Source organism: Lithobates pipiens, unplaced genomic scaffold (genome assembly GCF_037356315.1).
Source record: "Lithobates pipiens isolate NorthernLeopardFrog02 unplaced genomic scaffold, aLitPip1_a1.2 Scaffold_1, whole genome shotgun sequence".
Taxonomy (NCBI): Eukaryota; Metazoa; Chordata; class Amphibia; order Anura; family Ranidae; genus Lithobates; species Lithobates pipiens.
In genome coordinates this window covers 114,297,987-114,320,269 of record NW_027507685.1, presented here as the reverse complement: position 1 = coordinate 114,320,269, position 22,283 = coordinate 114,297,987, and the positions used below count along the sequence as shown (strand labels likewise).

At 45.8% G+C, this 22,283-nt stretch overlaps 1 protein-coding gene and 1 long non-coding RNA gene across 2 annotated transcripts in view; one reads left to right on the top strand and one right to left on the bottom strand.

The window, feature by feature from the left end:
• The window catches only part of DLG3 (discs large MAGUK scaffold protein 3), a 243,744-nt gene that overhangs the window by 27,502 nt on the left and 193,959 nt on the right, over window positions 1-22,283 (bottom strand).
• Window positions 7,237-22,283, top strand: part of LOC143967320 (uncharacterized) — a 49,237-nt gene continuing 34,190 nt past the window's right edge. The window contains exons 1-2 of the long non-coding RNA XR_013271634.1: window positions 7,237-7,371; window positions 17,142-17,274. This is a non-coding gene — a long non-coding RNA (uncharacterized LOC143967320). The remainder of the gene's footprint in view (window positions 7,372-17,141; window positions 17,275-22,283) is intronic.

Sequence of the window (22,283 nt, the reverse complement as noted above, 5' to 3'; positions counted from 1 at the left end):
GCAACCCGCCCCGGAGCGGGGGGGGGGGGGGGGAGCGCAACCCGCCCCGGAGCGGGGGGGGGGAGCGCAACCCGCCCCGGAGCGGGAGGGGGGGAGCGCAACCCGCCCCGGGAGGGGGGGGAGCGCAACCCGCCCCAACGCGCGGGGGGGGGGGGGAGGGGGTGCGCAACCCGACCCAACGCGCGGGGGGGGGGAGGGGGTGCGCAACCCGCCCCAACGCGCGGGGGGGGGGAGGGGGTGCGCAACCCGCCCCAACGCGCGGGGGGGGGGAGGGGGTGCGCAACCCGCCCCAACGCGCGGGGGGGGGAGGGGGTGCGCAACCCGCCCCAACGCGCGGGGGGGGGGGAGGGGGTGCGCAACCCGCCCCAACGCGCGGGGGGGGGAGGGGGTGCGCAACCCGCCCCAACGCGCGGGGGGGGGGGGGATAGGGTGCTCAACCCGCCCCAACGCGCGGGGGGGGGGATAGGGTGCTCAACCCGCCCCAACGCGCGGGGGGGGTGCTCAACCCGCCCCAACGCGCGGGGGGGGTGCGCAACCCGCCCCAACGCGCGGGGGGGGGGGGGCAACCCGCCCCAACGCGCGGGGGGGGTGCGCAACCCGCCCCAACGCGCGGGGGGGGGGGGTGCGCAACCCGCCCCAACGCGCGGGGGGGTGCGCAACCCGCCCCAACGCGCGGGGGGGGGGGTGCGCAACCCGCCCCAACGCGCGGGGGGGGGGGTGCGCAACCCGCCCCAACGCGCGGGGGGGGGGGTGCGCAACCCGCCCCAACGCGCGGGGGGGGGGGTGCGCAACCCGCCCCAACGCGCGGGGGGGGGGGGGGTGCGCAACCCGCCCCAACGCGCGGGGGGGGGGGGGTGCGCAACCCGCCCCAACGCGCGGGGGGGGGGGTGCGCAACCCGCCCCAACGCGCGGGGGGGGGGGGGGTGCGCAACCCGCCCCAACGCGCGGGGGGGGGGGGGTGCGCAACCCGCCCCAACGCGCGGGGGGGTGGTGCGCAACCCGCCCCAACGCGCGGGGGGGGTGGTGCGCAACCCGCCCCAACGCGCGGGGGGGGGTGGTGCGCAACCCGCCCCAACGCGCGGGGGGGGGTGGTGCGCAACCCGCCCCAACGCGCGGGGGGGGTGGTGCGCAACCCGCCCCAACGCGCGGGGGGGGGTGGTGCGCAACCCGCCCCAACGCGCGGGGGGGGGTGGTGCGCAACCCGCCCCAACGCGCGGGGGGGGTGGTGCGCAACCCGCCCCAACGCGCGGGGGGGGTGGTGCGCAACCCGCCCCAACGCGCGGGGGGGGTGGTGCGCAACCCGCCCCAACGCGCGGGGGGGGTGGTGCGCAACCCGCCCCAACGCGCGGGGGGGGTGGTGCGCAACCCGCCCCAACGCGCGGGGGGGGTGGTGCGCAACCCGCCCCAACGCGCGGGGGGGGTGGTGCGCAACCCGCCCCAACGCGCGGGGGGGGTGGTGCGCAACCCGCCCCAACGCGCGGGGGGGGTGGTGCGCAACCCGCCCCAACGCGCGGGGGGGGTGGTGCGCAACCCGCCCCAACGCGCGGGGGGGGTGGTGCGCAACCCGCCCCAACGCACGGGGGGCGGGGGGGGCGCAACCCACCCCGCTACAGAGTACGCAACCTTACCCAGTGCCAGAAGAAAGGGAAAAAGCAAACCAGAACGCAACCTGCCCCAGTGCATCGAGAGAGTGAAATTTTCCCCGCCACAATATTGTACCCCCCTCCCCATCACTCATTGAGCCCCCATCACTGAATCTGCTCCCCATAGAACCCCAACACCCCCATTTACTCCTATCTGACCCATGTCACCCATTGTGCCCCCCCCACAGACCCCTCTATCACCTGGTGCACCCCCACAGACCCCTCTATCACCTGGTGCACCCCCACAGACCCCTATATCAGCTGTTGCACCCCCACAGAACTTATTGGGCCCCCATATCACATACTCCACCTCACGGTGGTGATGGGTGTCACCCCCTCTAATTCTCCTCACCTTCCCCGGCCGCTCCGTCCTCTCCTCACCCTCAGCAGACACCGAAACCAGACTACACCCCGCCCCTTCCGGTAAAGCCCATTCCCATCCAATCAGCGGCCTCCGAAGTCAGCCGACCACTCAGAGCGCTCCCTCCCCCTGGCGGCCAATAACAAATACATGGCTGGGCACCAACAAATCAGAGAGCCCGGTTTTCCCGCCCACCTCGCATTTAGGGGCCGCTCGAAAGAAAAAAGACCGACCAATCACCGCTCTGCCTACGAAGCCCCGCCCACGCCGCCTCAGGTAGGACAGAGGTGAGAAAGATATCGGGCGGTACAAGACAAGTGACCAATAGGAGGAGAGAGAAGAGTCATGTGACCGGAACGGCGGCACTCCGAGCCGGTGTTCTGTCAAATACTGTCCCTCCCCCCCCATCGGATAGTGTCCGGCCCGAAACGCAAAACTTTTACTTCAATGGAGGAGCTGCAGAAAAAAATCACCTCAGAGGCACCCAAAATCACATCAGAAACACCCCAAAAATCATCCTAGAAATCACCTCAGACACCCCAAAATCATCTCAGAAACATCCAAAAATCACCCCAGAGACCATCCAAAATCACCTCAGAGACACCCCAAAATCATCTTAGAAATCACCTCAGACACTCAAAAATCATCTCAGAAACCCCAAAATCATCTCAGAGACACCCCAAAATCATCTCAAACACCCCAAAATCATCTCAGAGACACCCCAAAAATCACATCAGAAACACCACAAAAATCATTTCAGAAATCACCTCAGACACCTCAAAATCATCTCAGAAACATCCAAAAATCACCTCAGAGACACCCCAAAATCATCTCAGAAATCACCTCAGAGACACCCAAAAATCACCTCAGAGACACCCCCAAACTCACATCAGAAACACCCCAAAAATCATCTCAGAAATCATCTGAGACACCCCAAAAATCACCTCAGAGACGCCCCAAAATCACCCCAGATACACCCAAAAATCTCAGAAATCACATCAGAGACACTCCAAAAATCATCTCAGCCACACCCCAAAATCACATCAGAAACACCCCAAAATCATCTCCGAAATATCCAAAAATCACCTCAGATACACCCCAAAATCACATCAGAAACACCCCAAAAATCATCTCAGAAATCACCTCAGACACCTCAAAATCATCTCATAAACACCCCATAAACACCCCAAAAATCATCTTAAAAACACCCAAACATCACCTCAGAAACACCCAAAAACCATCTCAAAATCACCTCAGAAACACCCAAAAATCATCTCAGAAATCACCCCAGAGACCATTCAAAATCACCTCAGAGACACCGTAAAATCATCTCAGAAACACCCAAAAATCACCTCAGAAACACCCAAAAATCACCTCAGAAACAGAAAAATCATCTCAAAAACACCCAAAAATCATCTCAGAAAAACAGAAAAATCTCAAAAATCACCTCAGAAACGCCCAAAAAAATCACCTCAGAAACACCCAAAAATCATCTCAAAAACACTCAAAAATCATCTCGGAAACACCCAAAAATCACCTCAGAGACACCCAAAAATCACCTCAGAGACACCCAGAAATCACATCAGAAACACCCCAAAAATCATCTCAGAAATCATCTGAGACACCCCAAAAATCACCTCAGAGACGCCCCAAAATCACCCCAGATACACCCAAAAATCTCAGAAATCACATCAGAGACACTCCAAAAATCATCTCAGCCACACCCCAAAATCACATCAGAAACACCCCAAAATCATCTCAGAAATCACCTCAGACACCTCAAAATCATCTCATAAACATCCAAAAATCACCTCATAAACACCCCAAAAATCATCTCAAAAACACCCAAACATCACCTCAGAAACACCCAAAAACCATCTCAAAATCACCTCAGAAACACCCAAAAATCATCTCAGAAATCACCCCAGAGACCATTCAAAATCACCTCAGAGACACCCAAAAATCACCTCAGAAACCCCAAAAATCACCTCAGAAACCCCAAAAATCACCTCAGAAGCACCCAAAAAATCACCTCAGAAACACCCAAAAATCACCTCAGAAACAGAAAAATCATCTCAAAAACACCCAAAAATCATCTCAAAAAATCATCTTGGAAACACCCAAAAATCACCTCAGAAACACCCAAAAAATCACCTCAGAAACACCCAAAAATCATCTTGGAAACACCCAAAAATTACCTCAGACACAACCAAATATCACCTTAGAGACACCCAAAAATCACCCCAGAAACACTCCAAAATCATCTCAGAAACACCCAAAAATCACCTCAGAAACACCCCAAAAATCATCTCAAAAACACCCCAAAATCACCCCAGAAACACCCAAAAATCACCTCAGAAACACCACAAAAATCATTTCAAAAATCACCCCAGAAACACCCAAAAATCACATCATAAACACCCCAAACTCATCTCAGAAACACCCAAAATCACCTCAGAAACACCCCAAAAATCACCCCAGAAACACCCAAAAATCACCCCAGAAACCCCCAAAAATCATCTCAGAAACACCCAAAAATCACCTCAAAAATCACCCCAGAAATACACAAAAATCACCTCAGAAACACCAAAAACAGTGCACAGTTGTGTATGGAGGCCAATAAAAAGGAGCGGTCATCACATGGAGGAAAATACCGGAGGGGAGGTTCCAGAGCCTCAGACTGAGATCTGTATATTGTACTACTAGATCCAACACCAGACCGGGAACACGGACCAGAAATACCAGACCTAGAATCCCGGACCTGGAACACCAGACCAGAAGTACCAGACCTAGAACACCAGACCAGAAATACCAGACCTAGAATTCTGGACCTGGAATACCAGACCAGAAGTAGCAGACCTGGAATACCAGACCAGAAGTAGCAGACCTGGAATACCAGACCAGAAGTACCAGACCTGGAATACCAGACCAGAAGTACCAGACCTGGCACACTCGACCAGAAATACCAGACCTGGAACGTCAGACCAGAAGTACCAGACCTGGAACACCAGACCTGAAATACCAGACCTGGAATACCAGACCAGAAGTACCAGACCTGGAATACCAGACCAGAAGTACTTGACCTGGAATACCAGACGACAAGTACCGGACCTGGAACACCAGACTAGAAGTACCGGACCTGGAACACCATACCAGAAGTACCGGACCTGGAACAACAGACCAGAAGTGCCGGACCTGGAATAATAGACGAGAAGTACCGGACCTGGAATACCAGACCAGAAATACCAGACCTGGAACACCAGACCAGAAATACCGGACCTGGAACACCAGACCAGAAATACCAGACCAGAAACAACAGACCTGCAACACCAAACCAGAAACAATAGACCAGGAATACCAGACCTGGAATACCAAACCAAGAACACTGGACCAGAAATACCAGAATTGGAACACCAAGCTAGAAACAACGAATCAAAACAGCAGACCAGGAAAACCAATTTAGAACACTGGACCAGGAACACCAGATCAGAAACAATAGACCAGCAACACCATATCAAGAACCCAGATCAGAAATACTGTACTAGGAACACCAGACCAGCTACACCATACCAGAAATAACAGATCAGAAACACTGTACCAGGAACACCATACCAGAAGGACCAGACAAGGAACACCAGACCTTGAATACTGGACCAGGAACACTAATTCAAGAACACAGACCAGGTACACCAGACCAGAACATCAAATCAAACACTATACCAGGAGCACCAGATCACGAACACCGGACCAGGAATACCAAATCAAAAACACAGACCAGGTTCACCAGAGCAGAAGCACCGTACCAGAAGTACCCAACCAGGAACACCAAATCAAAAACATCATATCAGGAGGACCAGACAAGGAACGCGATACCTGGAATACTGGACCAGGAACACCAAATGAAGAACACCATACCAAGAAGATTAGACTGTGAACATCTGACCAGGAACATCAACTCAAAAACATCATAGCAGGAGGACCAGGCAAGTAACACCAGACCTGGAAAACTGGACTAGAAACACCAAATCCAAAACACAGACCAGAAAAACCAAATCAAGAACACTACATGAGGAGCACCAGATCATGAATACAGGACCAGGAACAGCATACCAGAAGGACCCAACCAGGAACATTAACTCAAGAACACCATATCAGGAGGACAAGACTGTGAATACCAGAACTGAAATACTGGAACAAGAGCACCAAATCAAGAACACAGACCAGGTACACTAGACCAGAAGCACCAAATCAAGAACACTATACCAGGTGAACCAAATCACAAAGACCGGACCAGGAACACCAAATCAAGAACACTATTCCGGGAGCACCAGATCATGAAGACCGGACCAGGAACACCAAATCAAGAACACTATTCCGGGAGCACCAGATCATGAAGACCGGACCAGGAACACCAAATCAAGAACACTATTCGGGGAGCACCAGATCACGAAGACCGGACCAGGAACACCAAATCAAGAACACTTTACCGGGAGCACCAAATTGCGAAGACCGGACCAGGAACACCAAATCCAGAACACTATTCCGGGAGCACCAGATTACAAACACCAGATCATGAAGACCGGACCAGGAACACCAAATCAAGAACACTATTCCGGGAGCACCAGATCACGAAGACCGGACCAGGAACACCAAATCAAGAACACTATACCGGGAGCACCAAATTGCGAAGACCGGACCAGGAACACCAAATCAAGAACACTATTCCGGGAGCACCAGATTACAAACACCGGAGCAGGAACACCATACCAGAAATACTGGACCTGGAACACCAAATCAAGAACCTCTTCCGACTGTGCACATCGGCAGGGAACTCCTAGTCCTACCATAGGAGGTCAGGGTGTCTAGAAAACATGACCCGTCTTCCAACCCAGCAGCAAATTTACACCTAAATATCCCCCCCCCCCCCCCCCCATATATAATCATAGCATGGTGACCTATACAGACCAGCACCATCAGGACTGCACACAGCTGCTATGTACTGGGGAGACCAAACAAATGCCCCCCCCCCATACCTGAGGAAGGGGACTGGAGAGGTCACATGATCACCACATCACATTCCTAAAAATTAACATATTTAGCTAGAAATTGAAGATACATTTTCCTGGGGGGGAGGGGCTGGGGACACAATTAATGACCCTAACACCCAGGGTCCTGCTTTAAATGCACTCTGTTATGTGATACACTCCGTGTGATTTCTCACACTCTAGGGAACACAGAAAAAATTGTGTGCAAGAAACTGGTTCAGCGGGACCCGGAAGTTCATCAGAACAAAGTGCTGAACGTATCATCATCATCGTCCAGACCAGAGGAGGAGTGCGGAAGTTTATTACTGGGCACCGTTTCCAGGTAATGATTATATATTATATTCCACAGATCGGCCATAGTTACTGTAGTGTCTTAGTTGTGGGTGGAGCAAGGAAGCGTTAGAACCCCTGCCAGTATTTTTACTGCTATCCGGGGCTCCACGAGAGAGATTTCCCCTCACTTCCTGTTCTGCTGACCTTAACAGGAAGTGAGGAGAACTCTGCAGTAGCAGCACAGACAGAAATAAAAATACTTTTTTTTTTTTGTGTGGGAAATCTAGAACCCCTGTCAGGTTTTTATTTCCGTTTGCAGAGAAAGTGAGAGTAAATATCAATAAAAACCAGGCAGGGGCTCTGATCCCCCTCCCCATTGTTTCCACAACTGAAAAAATTAAATAAAAATAGTTTTTGGCATGAGATACACTTTGACCAAATGATAAGCAGAGAATTCTGTATTTAACTGACATAAATAAAGGGAAAAACTGATACATTTTATCCACTTGAGTGTTTTAATCGTAAGAGATACGTCCTAATATATACAAACTAAGGACTAACCCTCCTATGTCCCACCATCTCCATTACTTGGCTGTCAAAATCGGCATTCCGGTGCTGCACTGCACCCTAACTCCTGGCTGGGGGGAGTGCGCCCACAGTCTCAGCCTGATGCCCAGTGGTTGGACTACAAGTCCCTTGAGCCCTTGCATAATAATGCGCACGCGTGATAAAATAGCATAAAAGTTTCTATAACCACTTCAGCTTCAGAAGGTTTTACCCCCCAGGCCATTTTTTGTTATTCAGCCCTGCCTTACTTTGAGAATTGCGCGGTCGTGCAGCGCTGTACTCAAATGACATTTATATAATTTTTTTTCCACACAAATAGAACTTTCTTTTGGTGGCATTTGATCACCTCTGTTTTTTTTTTAAAATATATATATATATATATATACGGTATATATGCAAAAAGACAAAAAATAAAAAAAACAATATTTTTTGTTTCTGCTATGAAACATGTATTTTTATATTATGTATAAAATGATACATTTTTATATTTATATAAATATTATAAATAAAAATTATATAAGTGTGTGTGTGTGTGTGTGTGTGTGTGTGTGTATAATTTCTTCATAATTTTATTCCAATATGTTTTCTGCTACATATTTTTGGTAAGAAGAAAATCCCAATAAGCGTATATTGATTGCTTTGAGCAAAAGAAAGTTACAGTGCCTTGCGAAAGTATTCGGCCCCCTTGAACTTTTCAACCTTTTGCCACATTTCAGACTTCAAACATAAAGATATAAAATTTTTATTTTTTGTGAAGAATCACCAACAAGTGGGACACAATTGTGAAGTGGAACGAAATCTATTGGATATTTTAAACTTTTTTAGCAAATAAAAAACTGAAAAGTGGTGCGTGCAAAATTATTCGGCCCCTTTAGGCTGCTTTCACACTGGGGCGGTATTCAGGCGTTACAGCGCTAAAAATAGCGCCTGTGTAGCGCCTGAAAAAACCCGGCCCCTTTCACTCCAGTGTGAAAGCCGGAGGGCTTTCACACTGGAGCGGTGCGCTGGCAGGACAGTGAAAAAAGTCCTGCTAGCCGCATCTTTGGAGCGGTGAAGGAGCGGTGTATTCACCGCTCCTAAACCGCTCCTACCCATTGAAATCAATGGGACAGCGCGGCAATACCGCCGGCAAAGCGCTGCTGCAGCGGCACTTTGCGGCGCTTTGCGGGCGGTTTTAACCCTTTTTCGGCCGCTAGCGAGGGTTAAAACCACCCCGCTAGCTCCCGCAGACCGCCGCTAAAACGACGGTAAAGCGCCGCTAAAAATAGCGGCGCTTTACCGCCGACGCCCGCACCGCCCCAGTGTGATAGGGGCCTTACTTTCAGTGCAGCAAACTCACTCCAGAAGTTCAGTGAGGATCTCTGAATGATCCAATGTTGTCCTAAATGACTGATGGTGATAAATAGAATCCACCTGTGTGTAATCAAGTCTCTGTATAAATGCACCTGCTCTGTGATAGTCTCAGGGTTCTGTTGAAAGGGCAGAGAGCATCATGAAGACCAAGGAACACACCAGGCAGGCCCGTAATACTGTTGTGGAGAAGTTTAAAGCCGGATTTGGATACAAAAAGATTTCCCAAGCTTTAAACATCCCAAGGAGTACTGTGCAAGTGATCATTTTGAAATGGAAGGAGTATCAGACCACTGCAAATCTACCAAGACCTGGCCGTCCCTCAAAACTTTCAGCTCAGACAAGGAGAAGACTGATCAGAGATGCAGCCAAGAGGCCCATGATCACTCTGGATGAACTGCAGAGAACTACAGCTGAGGTGGGAGAGTCTGTCCATAGGACAACAATCAGTCGTACACTGCACAAATCTGGCCTTTATGGAAGAGTTCATTTCTCAAAGATATCCATAAAAAGTCTCGTCTAAAGTTTGCCACAAGCCACCTGGGAGACACACCAAACATGTGGAAGAAGGTGCTCTGGTCAGATGAAACCAAAATCAAACTTTTTGCCCACAATGCAAAACTATATGTTTGGCGTAAAAGCAACATAACTCATCACCCTCAACACACCATCCCCACTGTCAAACATGGTGGTGGCAGCATCATGGTTTGGCCCTGCTTTTCTTCAGCAGGGACAGGGAAGATGGTTAAAACTGAGGAGAAGATGGATGCAGCCAAATACAGGACCATTCTGGATGAAAACCTGTTGGAGTCTGCAAAAGACCTGAAACTGGGACGGAGATTTATCTTCCAACAAGACAATGATCCCAAACATACAGCAAAATCTACAAAAGAATGGTTCACAAATAAATGTATCCAGGTGTTAGAATGGCCAAGTCAAAGTCCAGACCTGAATCCAATCGAGAATCTGTGGAAAGAGCTGAAAACTGCTGTTCACAAATGCTCTCCATCCAACCTCACTGAGCTCGAGCTGTTTTGCAAGGAAGAATGGGCAAGAATTTCAGTCTCTCGATGTGCAAAACTGATAGAGACATACCCCAAGCGACTTGCAGCTGTAATCGCAGCAAAAGGTGGCTCTACAAAGTATTAACGCAAGGGGGCCGAATAATTTTGCACGCCCCACTTTTCATTTTTTTATTAGTTAAAAAAGTTTCAAAAATCCAATAGATTTCGTTCCACTTCACAATTGTGTCCCACTTGTTGGTGATTCTTCACAAAAACTAAAAATTTTATATCTTTATATTTGAAGCCTGAAAAGTGGCAAAAGGTTGAAAAGTTAAAGGGGGCCGAATACTTTCGCAAGGCACTGTATTATCGCACCTACAAACTATTGGATTTACACTGTTTTTTTTATTATTTAAGCAGCGTTCCGCCTGGGAAAAATAAAAAAAGTCAGCAGCTACAAATACAGTACCTGCTGACTTTTAATATAAGAACACTTACCTGTCCAGGGAGCCCCGGCGATGTCGGCACCCGAAGCTGATCTTTGGATCGACCCATGGGTGCCGCCGCCATTCCTGGTAAGGGAACAAAAGGCAGCGACTTTCGGCTTCACTCCTGGTTCCTTACTGCACATGCGTGAGTCACGCTGTGTGTTCTGAATGGTCCCCGCTGTCTTCTGGGACCTGTGTGTCTCCCAAAAAAAAGTGGAGGGGGCAGGACATGGCAGCGATCTATGCACAGAAGTGGGAGCAGATACCTGGATTTGACAGGTATCTGCTCCCCCCCCGAAAGGTGCCAAATGTGACACCGGGAGGGGGGGGGGGGGGGAATGCGATAAGCGGAAGTTAAATTTCTAAGTGGAACTTTAATACTCGTAATGGTGGCAATCAGCAACTTATAGCGGGACTGCAATATTGCGGCAGCCGGTAAAACCAGTAAAACGAATACTGTGATTAGTGCTAAAAACATGCACTGTCACTGTAATAATGACACTGGCTGGCAAGGGGGTTAAACATTAAACATCAGGGGTGATCAAAGGGTCAAATGTGTGCCTAGCCAGTGTTTATGTGTGTTGTGTTTATGTGTGTTGTGTTTATGTGTATTGTGTGAGGTAAAGAAAATCCACCTCCCCCGTCAGAGCAAAGCTCTGCCTTTTTTACATAGGCAGAGCTCCGTTCTTTGTGTTTTCCCAGCGATCGGCGGTTGCCAGGGCACATCCATTCGCTGGCACCCGCATATCGGCTTCTGTTCCGACTAATCACAGCAGAAGCAGCATGCGTGACCCCCCCTCCCCCCCCAAGAGGGGTCGGATCACGTGCCAGGTATGTGATCTGTTACACTTGAGTGTTTTAATCGTAAGAGATACGTCCTAATATACACAAACTAAGGACGTATCTCCTATGTCCCACCACCACCACTTCCTGGCTGTCAAAATCGACATTCTAGTGCTGCGCTGCCCCCTAACTTCCAGCTGGGGTAGTGCGCATACAGTCTCAGCTTAATGTCCAGTGGTGGGATTACAAGTCCCATGAGCCCTTGCCCATGCATCAATAATGTGCATGCTTGATAATAGCAGAATGTTTCTATATCCACCTCAGCTCCAGAAGATTTACCCCCCTCTTTCATGACCAGGCCATTTTTTGCTATTCAGCACGGCGCTACTTTAACTGGTAATTGCGTGGTCTTGCAACACTGTACCCAAATTACATTTATATCCTTTTTTTAGAGCTTTCTTTTTTAAAAAAAATAACAATATTATAATAATCTAATAAAATAATAATCATTTTTACTTTCTGCTATAAAACATTTTTTTATTGGATATAAAACATATCCAATAAAAAAAGTTATAATTATAATATATTAATTATAAATATATAAATCGTGTATAATAATTATAATAATAATAATAATAATAATTAACTAGATCCAACTAACTAGATTACCTAGATCCATGCTATAACAAAGTAGTACTGAACACTACTATCACATAATACATGACCATTCAAGTATCATTATTGCCTGTTATGTAATATTATTTAAGTTACATTTTTTTAAATGTATTTTTTTTATTTACTTTGTAATTAATTGTTTATTTCCTCACTCCCCATCCTTTTCTACCCTTTCCCAACATGCCAAAATATCTCCAAATAACTGCTTTATTACTACTATATTTTGTAAATCGATCACCACCATTACTGTTAACTGACACATGTATGCTTCTAGTAAACTCTGGTTGTGAAAAAAAAGAATAAAATTATATATATATATATATATATATATATATATATATAAACAACAGCTGGTATACTTTAAAACGGCCTATCATATACCTCTCTGCGCCAAACTAAGACCTTCATACACCTCCCAAAATTATATATATATACTCACGTATGTGAGCCCCCTTAAACAGTGAACGCACACACGTAAATAAAAGAGTATATATATATATACATATATACATGCACATATACACTTCCCTTCAAGCGGATACCTGCATATGTAATAAATGCTAGAACCACACTATATTTGATAGTAACTGCTGAGTATATTAAAACCCAGCAGAGCAGACAATAGTAGCAACCATTAAAAATTTTATAATAAAAATATATAAAAAAAAGTTATACGAACAATTCATCAATATATACGAGAATATCAGTATAAAAACAGCGCTTATTTCTATAGCAAAAAGTCCTTTGTAGAAGTCGTAATAAACAAAAAAATCAAAAAAATCACTAGACAGTTCCAAAATGTGCAGATAAGGTGCCTATAGTGATCTAATCAACGTTGTAAGGTGATCAAAGGTGCTGCCAAACTTTCTTCCACCATAAACCGGGAGTGCTTCACCACATGCGATGCGTACCCCCCTCGGGGGTTAAACTCACCAGACACAGCTGATAAGATAAGCCTTAAGGAGTAATCACTTCAATGGATATAGTAATATTCATATATATCCCCCTTTAGCGTTGCAGTCACAAGTAATCCTCCAAGTATATCATAGAAATGAAACAGAATATATACATAGCATAATACTGTTTTATTTTTTAAAAAGTTTGACACATATCAGCAAAGTCACCCACTTCAATATATGCGTACATTAACAAAGAGTAACATCAGCGTTAAAATCGTGTACTTCACCGAATTAGCAATTCCAGAACCATTCACCAGTGTTCCCCTGTATACACTGGGTATCACTTCCTGGTCCGTGGTTAGCGGTGGAGCGCACACCTCACTTCCGGTAGCGTCGTGTAGGCCACGACCTGACGCGTTTCGTCACTTCCGACTTCAACCGAGGGCGTGGCTACACGACGCAACCGGCCAATATATGTACAGCCCGCCCTCTCTCCGCAAGCCAATCAGACAACCACGCAATGTCCAGCCCACACGACGCTGCACATCGTCATGGAGACCGGACGTAAGCAGCCTGACAATACAATGCGGGGAGGAACTATAGCCAAAAGCAAAAACGATCGTCGCATACGTCGCGATCTGTTAATTGCAGAGGCAAGTCAAACATTATAAACATTATAACCTGAGCAGCACATAACACAAATATCCCTAAAAATATAAAATTGCAGTTAAAAAAATATATCCTCAATTTATAAATAACTATAAAACTTGCAGTAAACAAGGATAGCATAGGAGGAGGATAAAAAAGGACATAAAAACATCAATTAATCCCTATATGTGTATATAGTTTACAGCCAGAAACTTTCTATACACATAAAGGTTTCTAGATTTAGATTATCTCTCTAAAAAGCGGCTCTCTCAGAGCCAGAATATATATTTTATGTATCATCAAAAATATATGTATATGTATATACAACAATTACTGCATATATAACAAAACTGCATCACATATCATCCTGAGACCAACGTCCCAGTCAAAAATGGAATCCTAATTGTATTATAAGGAGCCGTCATCCCCAGGGTGTTTATTATCACTATGGGGTGCCATATTAAGGGGCTTCATACTAATTAGAACTCCTTTCAACACCAAAGAAAAAAATCACAGAAAAAATTGTAAACGGAAAAGGAAACATAAAAACTAGAAATATTTAAAATCATCAACGTATTAAAACTGTTAAGAGTATTCCAAATATATTAAAAACTACTATGAATATTGCACATTTCCTTCTAACAGAGGTAATCATTCTATGCCACTCCCAATCCCCATAATCACCAGCCCTAATCCAAAAATTTAATGTTGCATAATGTGTCAGTCATGGGGTAAATACAGTGGCAAGACACCAGTCGATGTCAGAAAAACTCTCTATGTATATCATAATAGTCTATAAGAGTGGGTGTGGGTAAATCAAGATACTTTATGGAGGTAATGTCGCAGCACATGCAATACCCTTCATATCATGGATGTCTTTATTATCAATTCGTTGTATCGACGTAGACGTTGTAGGGCGTGTAAAGAAGTTAATGCACCAATAAGAGCATTGGAACGGTTCACTATAAATATATATTCTGGCTCTGAGAGAGCCGCTTTTTAGAGAGATAATCTAGAAACCTTTATGTGTATAGAAAGTTTCTGGCTGTAAACTATATACACATATAGGGATTAATTGATGTTTTTATGTCCTTTTTTATCCTCCTCCTATGCTATCCTTGTTTACTGCAAGTTTTATAGTTATTTATAAATTGAGGATATATTTTTTTAACTGCAATTTTATATTTTTAGGGATATTTGTGTTATGTGCTGCTCAGGTTATAATGTTTATAATGTTTGACTTGCCTCTGCAATTAACAGATCGCGACGTATGCGACGATCGTTTTTGCTTTTGGCTATAGTTCCTCCCCGCATTGTATTGTCAGGCTGCTTACGTCCGGTCTCCATGACGATGTGCAGCGTCGTGTGGGCTGGACATTGCATGGTTGTCTGATTGGCTTGCGGAGAGAGGGCGGGCTGTACATATATTGGCCGGTTGCGTCGTGTAGCCACGCCCTCGGTTGAAGTCGGAAGTGACGAAACGCATCAGGGCGTGGCCTACACGACGCTACCGGAAGTGAGGTGTGCGCTCCACCGCTAACCACGGACCAGGAAGTGATACCCAGTGTATACAGGGGAACACTGGTGAATGGTTCTGGAATTGCTAATTCGGTGAAGTACACGATTTTAACGCTGATGTTACTCTTTGTTAATGTACGCATATATTGAAGTGGGTGACTTTGCTGATATGTGTCAAACTTTTTAAAAAATAAAACAGTATTATGCTATGTATATATTCTGTTTCATTTCTATGATATACTTGGAGGACTACTTGTGACTGCAACGCTAAAGGGGGATATATATGAATATTACTATATCCATTGAAGTGATTACTCCTTAAGGCTTATCTTATCAGCTGTGTCTGGTGAGTTTAACCCCCGAGGGGGGTACGCATCGCATGTGGTGAAGCACTCCCGGTTTATGGTGGAAGAAAGTTTGGCAGCACCTTTGATCACCTTACAACGTTGATTAGATCACTATAGGCACCTTATCTGCACATTTTGGAACTGTCTAGTGATTTTTTTGATTTTTTTGTTTATTACGACTTCTACAAAGGACTTTTTGCTATAGAAATAAGCGCTGTTTTTATACTGATATTCTCGTATATATTGATGAATTGTTCGTATAACTTTTTTTTTATATATATATATATATATATATATATATATATATATATATTTTTTTTTTTATATATATATTGTATTGTTGTTGAAGTAAACTTCCCTCTTATGTTTATACCTATAGGTGATCCTATAATAAGTCTTACCTATAGGTACTGTAAATATCTCCTAAGGGGAGTTTCACACTGAGCAGCTATTTTTAGCGGCGCTTTACCATTGGTTTAGGAGATATTTACTGTAAATACCGCCGATGACGTCATCGGCGCATGCGCTCTAAAGGGACGGCTGCACGTTCCGCTTCTTTCGTTTTTAATTATTTTATTAAATTTATACACTTTTTTTTTCCTTTTTAAATGTTTTATTGAATTTTATATAATTTTTTTTATAGTTTTAAATATTTTATTGAATTTATATACTTTTTTTCATTTTTAAATATTTTATCAAATTTTATTTACTTTTTGTTTTTGTTTTTAAATATTTTGTTGAATTGATATACTTTTATTTTATTTTTTTTGAGTATTTTATTGAATTTTATTAACTTTTTTTCCTTTTTAAATATTTTATTGAATTTATATACTTTTTTTGTTTTTAATTATTTTATTGAATTTATATACTTGTTTCATTTTTAATTATTTTATTGAATTTATATACTTTTTTCATTTTGAAATATTTTATTGAATTTTATTTACTTTTTGTTTTTGTTTTTACATATTTTGTTGAATTGATATACTTTTTTTTTTTAGGGGGGTATTTTATTGAATTTTATCAACTTTTTTCTTTTTAAATATTTTATTGAATTTATATACTTTTTTTCATTTTTAATTATTTTATTGAATTTATATACTTTTTTTCATTTTTAAATATTTTATTGAATGTTATTTACTTTTTGTTTTTAAATATTTTGTTGAATTGATATATATATATTTTTTTTGTTTTGTTTTTTAGTATTTTATTGAATTAACTTTTTTTCCGTTTTTAAATATTTTATTGAATTTATATAGTTTTTATTTTAGTTTTTAATTATTTTATTGAATTTATATACTTTTTTTTTTTTTTTATATTTTGTTGAATTTTATACACCATTACGCCATCCCGATGCACACAAGGTGTGAACCCAGCCTAGGGGGGTGTTCAGGGCTGAGAGCCGAAATAGTTATAGATGAATACCACTGAACTGAAAAGCAAAATATTATTTTAAAAATAAAGAAATATAAAAAAATAAATAAATAGAAGTGATAAACATGACATATGCTAGAAAAAATATTTATTTTTATTTTTTTAATAGGAACACACCTTTTGTTATATCTAGAGTGACAAATAATCTCCACCAGATAGAAGATCCAGTGAGGAGACATGATAGCTCTGACATCACCTGAAAATCACAGTATGAAGTCATCACAAACATTTCCATCTCACAGGTGAGGAATGTGATCATGTATTCTTTGGAGGCAGTTACCTGTATACAGGTTCTACAGTCATCTGCAGGTAATGTTATTGTTTTATTGTCTAATATAGTTTTATGGTATGGAGAACACCCCACCCAACCACCTCCTGTTCTTCAAGATAATGAATGTGCTATGTTGTAAGCCAAGGTCACCGTTGGAAAATGAAACATTCACCCTCTATGACCAAAAGTACGTGAGTCTCCTCCAAAAAGATGGAGTTTAGATGTCTCCAGTGAAGGGCCCTGGTAATACTCCATCATACAAAGACATTGTAGGCAATTCTGCTCTTCCAACCTTGTGGTAAGAGTTTGGTGAAGATCCCCCCCCCCCCCGTGTACAAACCCAGCTCCATAAATACATGAGTGGACCAGTTTGGCGTGGAGGAACTCGAGTGTCCTGCACAGAAGCCCTGACCTCAGCCCTGCTCTTGGAAGACCTTTGGAATCGGGTCTTCTCATCCAACACTAGTAGCTGCCCTTAAACCTACTGAACGCTTTTGGGATCAGATCTTCTCATTCCAAAGGTGTTCAGTATGTTTGAGGCCAAAGAGGAACTTGAGTGTCCTGCACAGATGCCCTGATCTTAACCCTGCTCTTGGAAGACCTTTGGAATCGGGTCTTCTCATCCAACATTAGTAGCTGCCCTTAACCCTACTGAACACTTTTGGGATCAGATCTTCTCTTTCCAAAGGTGTTAAGTATGTTTGAGGCCATAAAGGAACTTGAGTGTCCTGCACAGAGCCCTGACCTCAACCCTACAGAACACCTTTGAGATTAATTGGAACACTGGGTGGCACAGTGGTGTAGTGGTTAGCACTCTCACTTAGCAGTGAAAAGGGTTGCTGGTTGAAATCCCAACCACGACACTACCTGCCTGTAGTTTGCATGTTCTCCCTGTGCCTGCGTGGGTTTCCTCCGGGTACTCCGGTTTCCTCCCACACTCCAAAGACATGCAGGTAGGTTAATTGGCTTCTGTACAAAATTGGCCCTAGTATATGAATGGGGACCTTGGATTGTGGGCTCCTTGAGGGTAGGGACCGATGTGAGTGTGCAATGTACAGGGATAGGGACTATTGTAGACACACACTCAGGTTGAACTGGATGGACTGGTGTCTTTATTCAACCTTACTAGCTATGTAACTATGTAACTATGTAACTAATGGTGAGCCCAGGTCTTCTCATCCAACATCAGTACCTGGCCTCACAAATGGGCACAAATTCCCACAGACACCCTCCAAAAGTCTGGAGAAAGTCTTCCCAGACAAGGGAAGATGTTATATTCACAAAGGGGCAACTCCATATTACTGGTCATGGTTTTGCAATGGGATGTCCAACAAGCTCATACAGGTGTGATAGGTGGAGGAAGTGGAGTGTCCTGCACAGAGCCTTGACCTCCATCCTACTGAACACCTTTGATGTGAATCGGAATGCAGATGGTGAGACCAGGTCTTTTTTCTGGTGCCCAATGTGAGGACCAACATGTGAGACCAAGTCTTCTCAGCCAACATCAGTACCTGACCTCACAAATGGGCACAAATTCTCACAGACACCCCTCCAAAATCTTGTGGAAAGCCTTCCCAGAAGAGTGGAAGATGTTATAGCCCCAAAAGATGGGAGCAACTGCATAGTACCTGCCATGGGGTAAGGGTGTCAATTCCATATTAATGGCCATGGGATGTCCAACAATCTGAGATAGGTGTGATGGATGGTCAGGGGTAACATTTGTCTATATAGCGTACTTTCTGATTAACCACTTGCCGCCCGCCCTATTACAAATTGACGGCGGCAAAGTGGTTTCATAATTATTATGAGCCCCCGGGGGCGCGCATCGCGGCGATCGTTGTTGCGGGGTGTCAGTCTGACACCCTGCAACTACGATCTCGGTAAAGAGTCTCCGACGGAGACTCTTTACCACGTGATCAGCCGTGTCCAATCACGGCTGATCACAGTGTAAATAGGAAGAGCCGGTGATCGGCTTTTCCTCACTCGCGTCTGTCAGACACGAGTAGAGGAGAGCCGATCGGCTGCTCCTCTGACAGGGGGGTCCTGTGCTGATCGATTATCAGCACAGCCCCCCCGAGGATGCCCACACTGGACCACCAGGGATGCCACCAGACCACCAGGGATGCCCAGGATAAGGTATGCCACCCTAGACCACCAGGGATTCCAGTCAGTGCCACAATGGATGCCAATCAGTGCCCATAATGGATGCCAATCAGTGCCCACAATGGGCATCACTGATTGGCATGCATTATTGTTTGGCACTGATTGGCATCCATTAGTACAGTATATTATAATACAGTGCCGAATATCAGTTCCCATCCGTGCCGCCTATCAGTGCCCATCCATGCCACCTATCAGTGCCCATCCATGCCCACCTGTGCCGCCTACCCATGCCCACCTGTGCCGACTACCCATGCCCACCTGTGCCGACTACCCATGCCCACCTGTGCCGCCTATCCATGCCCATCCATGCCAGCTATCAGTGCCAATTTGTGCTACCTATCAGTGCCCATCCGTGTCGCCCATCAGTGCCACCCATCAGTGCCGCCTATCAGTGCCCATCAGTGCCACCTATCAGTGCCACATATCAGTGTCCATTAATGCCACCTCATCAGTGCCACTTCATTGGTGCCACCTTATCGGTGCCCATCAGTGCCGCCTTATCATTGCCCATCAGTGTATCCCCATCAGTGCCGATCAGCGAAGGAGAAAATTTACTTATTTACAAAGTTTTGAAACTGAAACAAAAAAAAACATATATTTTTTTTTCAAGATTTTCGGTATTTTTTATTTCTTTAGCAAAAAATAAAAACCGCAGAGGTGATCAAATACCACCAAAAGAAAGCTCTATTTGTGGGAAAAAAATGATAAAAATTTAATTTGGGTACAGTGTAGCATGACCGCGCAATTGTCATTCAAAGTGCGACAGAGCTGAAAGCTCAAAATTGGTCTGGGCAGGAAGGTGTTTAAGTGCCTGGTATTGAAGTGGTTAAATAAGGCTCAACTATGGATCTACTAAGGATCTACTATGGATCTACTATCTACTAAGGCTCTATAACGTGACTGCTGCTCCTCTCTGCCAATCCCTTCACTGGCTTCCCCTACCCCACCGTGTAAATTTCAAAATGCTAACCACAACATACAAGGCCATTCACAACATCGCCCCCAACTACATCACCAACCTCATCTGCAGATATCGTCCAAATCGTCCCCTCCGCTCCTCCCAGGACCTCCTGCTCTCTAGCCCCCTTGTTACCTCCTCCCATGCTCGCTTTCAGGACCTCTCCAGAGCCTCTCCCATCCTCTGGAACTCCCTGCCCCAGTCTGTCCGATCAGCCCCTACCCTGTCCACCTTTAGGAGATCCCTGAAAACTCATTTATCCAGGGAAGCCGATCCCACACCCACCTAACAACTGTCCCTGAGTCCCCCCATCAAATCATTCTCTGCAGCTATTACCTTTTGTACCACTACCCCCTCCCTTTAGAATGTAAGCTCTATGAGCCGGACCCTCCTGTCCCTTTTGTATTGAACTGTACTGTAGTTGTGTTGTCCCCCCTATACATTGTAAAGCGCTGCGTAAACTGTTGGCGCTATATAAATCATGTATAATAATAATAATAACTAAGGATCACACTGGTTAAATGGGGATTTCTTGGTTACTTTCAGCACACTATACCATAACTTGGTTCTACATTCTTGGATGTAAATGGATGACCGCTGGCACCCGATGATCGGCTTCTGCTGTGACTAATCACAGCAGAAGCGGCACCCCCTAGGCGGAAGTGCAGAATCACACACACACACACACACACACACATATATATATATATATATATATATATATATATATATATATATATATATTGTGGTAGTGTGGAACCCCACCAGTGTATGTACCCAACATTTTCAACCAGGCGGGTTGAGGGGCTCCAGGGAGCCTGCAACATTGGGAGGAGACTGACTTTTCAGTTTCCTCATTATTTACTAAATTCTGTTTTGGGATCTGGAGCCCGGGGATTTCGTAGTGATCTGGGTGGGATGAAATCCCCAGTCCTGGGTCCAGATTTTGGGATTCACCAGCACACTGACTGGTAAGGTGTGTGTTGGCCTATTTCTAGACACCTGACCATGGTTCTGGGCTCCACCCTCCCGAGGAGTCCAGGCAAGCAAGGGAGAAGCATGCATGTCTGCATGGTGTAGTCAGAGGGCCCAAAGCTGTGGGCTGAGCAGTAAGGAAGATTAACCAGTTGCTGACCGCCGGCCGTCAAAAAACGGCCAGGCGGCGCAGCTATTGCGGCGGGAGGCCGTCATATGACGGCCTCCCGTTTAAACAGGGATGCGCGCGATCGTGCGCGCGCATCCCTGTTTCTTCGGTGGCGGCGTGTCACGGAGACACCGCTCGCCACCGAAGGGGGTGAACAGCCATTCGTTATGGCTGTTTACCACGTGATCGGCCGTGATGAAGTCACGGCCGATCACAGATGGTCACACCCCCTACGTGCACGGCGCATGCGCGCGATCGCGAGCGCGCTGCGCGTGCACGTCGGTGGCGGCGTGTTCCCCGGGAACACTGCTCGTCACCGACACTGGTAAACAGCCATTGGCTGGCTGTTTACCCACGTGATCGGCTGTGATCCTTTCACAGCCGATCACTAAAAATGTAAACAAACCGCGGTAACGGGATGTTACCGGGTTCTCCTCCTCACACACTGATCGTGTGTGAGGAGGAGATTGCGGTAACATCTCGTTACCGCCTACAGTACACATCAAGCACACTGATTCCCCCCCCCCCCAATAAAGAGGACCTGTCACCACCCCTCATAATACCTGTCAATCACAGTCCATCAGAGTACCTGTCACAGTCCATCAGAGTACCCGAGTACCTGTCCCAGCCCATCAGAGTACCCGAGTACCTGTCCCGGCCCATCAGGGTACCCGAGTACCTGTCCCGGCCCATCAGAGTACCCGAGTACCTGTCC